Consider the following 8,947-nt stretch of genomic DNA (forward strand, 5'->3'; position numbering starts at 1 on the left):
CAGATTCCACCAAAATGTTCATGGACTTTGAAAAGCTTTTTAAAAGAAGCGTGGATTGTCTAATTCACTACGAAGAACCCATATTACCTTTGTAATATTTAGAATGCTAAAAGTAAAATAAAACAAAGATGAGATTACCCAACTAAAATACCATGGAAAAATTGAGCAATAGGCAGACTGAGAAAAGCCCTCTGGATTTGGCAAGAAAGAAGCTACTGGCCTCAAGAAGGGTATTTATAGTAAAGTGGAAGAATTAGAAGCCATGTTAGAAAGGAATGAATAGAAGGCAGTTACTGTCAACAGTATGTTTGAGGAATTTGTTGCCAAAGGATGGTTGTATCCTTCTCTTAAATCAAGCCATATCCCCAAACCTGAAACTTAGGTCTGACCAACTGAACTGATTGATGCTGCTTTCTTTACATTTATCAGTTTAAGTTTTTACCACATCATCTCTTTTTGTTAGATTTTCCCCATTTTTATTAGATTTTATTTTAAATAAGTCATTTAAAAATGTTTCATTTATTTTTGAGAGAGTACAAGTGGGGGAAGGGCAGAAAGAAGGGGACAAAATATACAAAACCAAATTCTACACCAACCACAGGGAGCCCAATGTGGGGCTTGAACTCATAAACCACAAGATCATCACCTGAGTCGGTTCAACCGACTGAGCCAACCAGGCGCCCCTTGAATAAGCAATTTTCATCACAATTTTAATCATGGTCAAAAATTTCTTTTAATAATTATTTGATTGCTTTCAGATTAATATGAATTTTAAAGAATGTGTTATGCACAACATAGGTTATGAAAAACATAGGTTTTGTTTTTCAAAAGTACCTTCTATACGTGCAAACATATGATATTTGTCCTTCTCTGCCTGACTTANAAAAAAAAAAAGTACCTTCTATTAGAGTGCTAATGTGATTTTATATTTGCCCCAGTATACTATAGAGATATCAGAAATTGAGTAATAATGTTAGTTTCATTTTTTCATTAAAAATGTTCAAAGCTAGGGGTGCCTGGGTGGCTCAGTAGGTTGAGCATCTGACTTCAGCTCAGGTAATGATCTTGCAGTTTGTGGGTTCGAGCCCCGCGTCGGGCTTTGTGCTGACAGCTACCTCAGAGCCTGGAGCTTGTCTTCGGATTCTGTATCACCCTCTCTCTCTGACCCCCCCTCCCCCCGCTTATGCGGTCTCTCACTCTCTCACAAAAATAAATAAAAACATTATAAAAATTTTAAAAATATATCCAAAGCTAGACATTTCTTTGTGGCATCCTTTGGAGTTGACTATTCATTTTTCCACAGGCTAGTCATGGTTTTCTTTAAGGGAAATAACCAGAACCAGAAACAACAGCATATACATTAATATAATTAAAACATGATAAATATTCTGAGTACTTCTCAACATATAATAAAATTTTATTGCAAACAGTAAAATAAATCAAATGTACACTAAACTGTATAAAGTAGTTATAAGCAGCTAAGAAGAAAACAAAGCGAGTCTAGTCAGGACAATAGGAGAAGGATTCCAGAAACAACTTAGTCTTAATTTATCTCTTCTTGGTTATATATTTATTAGGAAAACCTTAAATGTGTTGTCCAGCTTCAGCTATTAAAGAATTTTGTAACACAAATTCACTTAGAAGTTCTCACTTTTTCTTCACTTAAAGAAAAAGCTACTGTTATTAAAATATGGATCATCTCTCCAACATTTTATGTCGATGCCTAAGTAAAACTTTTGTTTGTTGAAATGAATTGTTTTTAAATTACCAGAAAAAAATTAATTTAAACTTTAAGAAACACTAATCCAGTGCTATACAATAATGTACTATAGAATAGCCAACTTCTTATAAAAATCATCCTCAATACATAAAATGAATAGTCAAAAAAAATGTCTTTCTATCCCACCACTGTCCCTAAACATGTTTATATAATCTATTTTGGGAGGGAGATATGATTTCTAGGTGTTCTTTCTCATCAGACTGACAACTGGCAGCAAACAGCAAGACACATTCACACCCCCTGATTCTTTGTTATGTATTTTTCAGCAGCTGTTCCCTACCTTCATTGTGTAATTAATGTCAGATGAGGTCAGACAAGTGTGTTAAATCCATAGCTTTCCAGAGCAAAAGCATAACATTAGCTGTAATTATTCAAACTCTTCTCTATGTCAATGTTTATATGCAGTAGTTATTAGATCTGGTTGCAGAGTTGCACCATACTTTGATCTGTCATCCCTCAAATGGCAGACATCTCCTCAAGTCCTGCCCTGACAAAACCAATCTGCTGGTGTCTTCAATAATACTAAGTGACTACAAGTCTCCTCTACAAGGAAAGTCATGAACGACATATATCATCTCTCACAGTGCCACTTTTAAATAGGAAGCACTTTGTGACACATTTTTCAAACAAACAGTGCTTTTGGAACTTGAAAATTCACAACTAGTCATCCATAATTCAATTCCACAAATACTCCAAAAACTTAAGAATCTTTATAGTTACATAGTTTTGAAATATGTTTCACAGTAATGAAAATGTATGAAACATAGCATTCTGCTATGGAAACATTGTGAAAGCCAACAGGAATTTAAAGGATGTCGTGAATTCTGGATCTTTATACAATAAAGTTCATCACTATGAGTGTGACCTGAATAAACATTTGCATCTGATTCAACAGTATAGTGTTAGTAACAGGACAGATAAGAGTCTTATGGGGATGGGTAGAAGGAAGCCAAAGGGAATTCAGTTACAAGTGTGAAGAAACAAACACAACTTGGAAATTTTGTCTAAGATATCCTTAACATTAGCTAGACCAGAATCCCAGTCTATTTAAGATTAAATATTTTTACGGGTATCTGAGTGGCTCCATCAGTTAAGCTTCTGGCTTCACCTCAGGTCATGTTCTCATGGTTCATGGGTTTGACCTCTGCATCAGGCTCTGTGCTGACAGGTCAGAGAGTGGACCTGCTTTGGATTCTGTGTCTCCCTCTGTGCCCTTCCTCTGTTTGCGCGCGCACTCCCTCTCTCTTTCTCTCTCACTCAAAAATAAACATTAAAATTTTTCTTTAAAAAAGAAGATGTATTGTTAAAGTTCAGATGAGATTATACTATGGAATCATATAATTTGAGAGTAGTACATAATCTGGCATAAACCTCTCATTTTATAATAATAAGGAAATCAATTTCTATAGAGATTTAAAAATTCATTCAAGGTTACATGGTTCATTAACAATAGATTAGGATTAAAGCTAGGTTTTATGGCCCAACTTCATTGCCTTTTTTTTTTTACTACAAAAACTTTTAAATTAGAGTCCTATTTTCATTATAACCAGTATGTAACCAGTATAGTAATTTATTTTCTCTAATGTGTTTCACAATCAAAATTTGACCCTTAGAAATGCAAAAGTACAAGGATATAGAAAAAAACGTATTATGATGTTATATGTAAAGTCAAATATAAAAAGCATAAAAATAAAATATTTATTTCAGGGGTGAAAACTGAGCTGGATAGGAAAATCCATTACATATTTTACATACATAAAGCTAAATCTTAGCAGTTTTTAAGAGGTTTAAAATGATGTTGGAGGAAATAAGATTGAAAAATTGCAAAAGTTAAGGCAACAATATGATCAAATTTGTGATTAAGGAAGAGCTAAAATGTGTAATAGACATTATAGGGATTCAAGAAGGGAGTACTCCTGAAATTCTTGAGAAATAAGACAAACTTCCTGAGGAAGGAAGCATTTGGTCTGGACCATAAGGAACCTTAACATTTGGCAATTACTGAGAAACAAAAGAATCATGTGGATGTGGAATGAAGGGAAGCAGAGACAGGGGTGTCTTTTAGACATTCTATGGAAGTCTATGAATGGAGGGCAGTGAGTAAGAAGGGGTAAATGATAATCAGAAAACACTGAAGGCTCTGGAACCTGGGAGTATATGATAATTAAGAATAGGAGGAGAGAAACTACATACAAGGGTGTTAGCTAAGAAGTTATTTTGGTAATCAGGACATTTAAAGTATTTGAAAGAAACAAAATTATATCGTGAAAGACAAAATAGTATTGTGCAAAGAACACCCTTTTTAGACTCAGATCTGAGGTCTCTTGGATCTGCCACCTAAAAGAGCTGTGCAGATTTGGGTAAATAACTTACCTACCCTGAGCCTCAATTTCTTTGTCTGTAAAATGAAGAAACCCATTAGAGTTGTTTCAACAATCAGTGGATGGTAGATACAATTATTTTTAAATACTCTGTGATTCATAGTTTTGTACATTTAGACAAAGCTTTGCTGTAAGTAGATTCTGCCTTAGGGAGGCTTCATAGCCATAGTTTTTTCAATGGACTGTCTTGCAGGGTAGTGAATTCTTCATCACTTATAAGCATTCACACAGAGGTTGAATGAAATCATTCATCATGAGTATTATAGAAAAGTTTGTGGCAGTTGTCAATATATTTGTCATGGACTGTTTCCTTCCTCCCAAAATTCGGATGTTGAAACTGTACCCCTGAATGTGATGGTATTTAGGAGGTAAAGTCTTTGTGGGGTAACTAGGATTACATGAACTGATGAGAGTGGAGCCCTCATGAGTGTGATTAGTGTCCTTAAAAGAGCAAACAGAGAGTTTGCATCCCTTCTCTGCTCGCTTGCATGTGATGTTGCAATGAAAAGTTCGCAGTCTGCAGCCTGAAAGAAGGCCTCACAAGAACCTAACCATGCTGGCACTTTGACCTTCAATGTGCAGCCTCCAGAACTATGAGAAATAAGTTTCTCTTGTTTATACACCACCATCCAGTTTATGGAATCTCTGTTTTAGCAGCCTGTACAAACTAAAACAGCATTGAGCTGGCTGATTTCTATAGTGTTACATTTCTATTGTTGAACACTTAGAAATAATCTTCATAGATGTTATTTCTTAGTAGGAAATTAAAAATGAGGTGTTACCAAAGCCCTTATTACTCAAAGTGCAGTCTATGGCCATGGATGAACACCATCAGTATGACCTAGGACCTTCTAAAATGCAGAATCTCAGACCACACCCCAGACCTACTGAATCAGAATCTGCATTTTAACAAGATCCCCAGAAGATCTGCACGCACACTAAAAAACTGAGAAGCACTGTGGTGGGCTTTTTAGGATTATAAGGAACATTCTTATGCTATTTCAACTGATGAGAATCTATTGTGGGCCATACAGAAGGCAGGTGATTGGAAGAAAAGGAAATAGTCTCAATAGCCATACCACTAGGCCATGGAGAACTGGGGTATCATAAGGAAACAACATAACTCTAGCAATTTGCTTACCTATCATGCCAATAGCAGGAGACTCACAGCTCCTAATTCCAGTGCTCCACAACTCATTTACTGTCTTTCTTGCTACTGTTCCTGTCAATGGCAATGAAATAATTCTTTCACAGGAGGAATCTCATTCAGACTCTCTCAGGGAAGTCTCTGATGGTATTGGCCAGTTTGTGGGCACAAGGGCACTACGCTTAAGCCAAAGCTCTCACAATAGGGCTACTCACCTGCTTGCCAGGTCACTTGTTACCTTTGGCGCTAATCAACTGTGGTTATAATTTTGAAATCCTATAAGCCTAAGCATGGCCACTTATGTTTAAGGACTGCTTCTGATCTATTTGCTCAGAAAGGGGCTGTAAGCAGGTTAGGTGCCCAGTTTTATGCCCTGTATCACATGGACCCAAGTATTTGTTCATCAGTTTTGCATTAAAATAGGAAAGAATTAACCTTAGATGGCTTAGATAATAAGTAGAGTAGGAAAGAAGATGGAGAGGGGGAAAAACAACACTCTCATGTGGTATGAAATTATCTAACAGGGCTCCTGTTAACTGACGAGTATCTTTTTTCAGATTTTGAGTTGGAGTAACTAAAATTTCTATTCATAAAAAGCTTATTTTTAAATTTTGAAGTAATATATTTCTGATGGGACAGCAAATATGTTTACTGCTTTCCAGTAACCTGATATAAAGTGTCATATGGTAAGAATACTGAAAACAAAAATAAACAAGAAGTGCCATTAGCCATTGCATTGACAACTTTTAAAAAAATTTACACTAGGGGTGCCTCAGTCAGTTCAGTGTCTGACTTCATTTTGGGTTATGATCTCACGAGCCCCATATCAGGCTCTGTGCTGACAACTCGAGCATGGAACCTACTGGAGATTTTGTCTCTGTCTCTCTCTCTGCTCTTCCACTGCTGGCACACTACCTCTCTCTCTTTCAAATATAAATAAGCATTGAAAAAAAAAGTATACACTAACGGAAGACACATGACAAAGCTTGAAATAGAAATGCACCAATTAGAGACACCTGGGTGGCTCAGTGGGTTTAAGTGCCCAACTCCCGATTTCAGCTCAGGTCATGATCAGTTGGTGAGATTGAGCCCCACATTGGACTCTCAGCACAGGGACTATTTGGGATTCTCTCTCCCTCTCTTGCTGCCTGTCCCCTGTGCACATGCTCTCTCTCTCAAAATGAATAAACATTAAAAAAAAAGAGAGAGAGGAATGCAGCAATTAATATCTGGGTATGCCTTTAACACCCAATCACTCAACACTTTCCAGCTTACTCCTGTGTGAGATTCTTTTTAAACCCAAACAGGCAAACTTCTTGAAAATAAAGTTCATTCCCCAAAGTACTGAAGTTACTTCCTTTTCTATCTTGTTCACTTTAGAATAGCTTTAAGTTCTCTTACAGGGATACATTCAGACCAAGAACTTCATTATATACTTACCATATATCCTCTCCTACTCATCTCAAGTACTAAACAGGATAACAATAGTATTCAAAGTGACTTGCCAACAAAGATACAAACTAGGACTTAGAGAAACCAAAAGGAAGCATTTTATATACCTCCACTAGGTACTCTGGTTGAAAACAATTTTGGATTAAAGAAATACATGAGGCCAGATAACACAGCAGTTCTCTCCTTCACACACAGGAGGATATTATTAACCCAATCTTTGTGACTACATTTAAAATGATTTTATGAAAACAGAAAATTTTTGAGCTCAGTATTTTGGCAACTGTTAAGTCTGTTAGCTAATGTCATTTGCTGAAACTAAAGTTAATTACCTCTAGCTAGGTGTAATTTTTTGCCTAGCAAGAGACCTCGACATCAGTCAAGGATTACTGTACTATTCCTTCCTTCTCCATTCATAACAATATTACCACCACACTGTCTGCAGACAAACCTGTGCAGTTTTAGTCTTCTGCTTGTGACATAACTTTTTTTATGTTCAAGTAGAACTACACACCTGATTTTGGAAACAAATCCAGAGGCTTTTGATTATGTTCACATATCTTCTTTAAAAGAGGATGGAGTTCCAATCCTCTTAAAATTGCTTTTTGGGCTCAAATGTTCAACAGTGATGGTATGCCATCATAACTCCATTATCTCATTTGAGCCAGGTTATTCAGCAGGACTTTCTTAATCCTTTTCTGGAGGCAACAAACAGCAAGCTGGCATAAATTTCAAACAAAGTCACTTTGCATCCATGATATCCTGTTTATTGCTATAATGTGAATTTTTCTCTTAGAAAGGTGCATAAAATCTCAGTAAGACTTACTCATGAATCATCATCTGTAGCCACAAATTATTTTTATCTTTTTATCAAATAGAGGAAAAAAATATTCATTATACACGAAGTGTTTGGGGTTTGGAAGCCTGTGAAGGGAAAATTAACTAATGATCTTCTCAAACAGTGACCCTCCATAAAGCGAAGAAATCTTGTATGGTTTCTGTTCTTCCATCATACCCACCCACTGTCATACATGCTATACTATAAAATTATTCAAGAATAATTAACATAGAGTGTTATATTAGTTTCAGGTGTACTATGTAAAGATTAAACAATTCCATACATTTCTCCTATGTCCCATTCTTCCCTGGTCTTACCTCAGCTATCTATCAGTTAATTGACTTTCTTCTAAACTACTACCCTCCACACAGATATTTTTACAGAACAAGGGACCTTTTAAGGACCAATATAAGTTCAAGACCTAATGAAATGAATACAAAATTATGACATTTCTGGGACCAGGACTGATGTGTCTCCTAGCAGAAATAAACTTTAATTATTGATGATCACTAGATTAAAGTTCAGACGCATCCAGTTTTAAGGCTATTCCAGACTAAGTGAATGGAATGAGAGCCCTCCAGGTACCTGTAGACACATTCTGTGGCTGTTTTCTTCTCTAACTCCTGTCATCAGCACCTGCTCAACAGGACCCCAGTCTACTTGCCTATCTCCATAACCATCCTATACTTTCTAGGCCAACAGTTATATTGTACATATCCTCTTGAACTCTGTGGTTTTATTACCTGGATACTATATACCTACCAACATGAAGAGAATAATAAAACTATTTTTTATTTACTATATTTAGGGGCACCTGGGTGGTTCAGTCAGTTAAGCATCCAACTCTTGACTTCAGCTCAGATTATGATCTGTTTGTGAGATAGAGCCCCATTTGTGCTGATAGCTCTGTCCCTCTTTCTCTGCCCCTTCTCTCTACTCATGCTCTCTCTTTTAGACACCCATTTGCAGTATCTAGTATATTTTAAATAGAGTACCTTTTTCACATTTTAAAGAGCAAGATTGCCCTCCTCCCTGTTTTTGAGAACTTTCCAAGTTATTCTGGGCCTCATATCCATCTTGCTTATCCTTGGTGCAAAAAGGTGGTTTTATTATACCACAGGCCAGGGACCTGTGGGCAGCAAGAGCCACATGGGCATTGTGAAGACTGACTGGTTATATATAATGAAGTTGGGGGAGGTAAAGGCAAAAGGGGGCCTCCATAAGGGCTTTCATATGTTAAGAGGACTCATGATATTGGAAGACTTGCACTATTGCGTTTTCTTAATCCTGGTCTACAGTGAGATGATGAGGCATCCAGATTTGAACTAAAGGAGAACTGTTCTTCTTGAGTG

The sequence above is a fragment of the Crocuta crocuta genome, unplaced genomic scaffold (genome assembly GCF_008692635.1).
Source record: "Crocuta crocuta isolate KB4526 unplaced genomic scaffold, BGI_CrCroc_1.0 scaffold130, whole genome shotgun sequence".
NCBI lineage: Eukaryota > Metazoa > Chordata > Mammalia > Carnivora > Hyaenidae > Crocuta > Crocuta crocuta.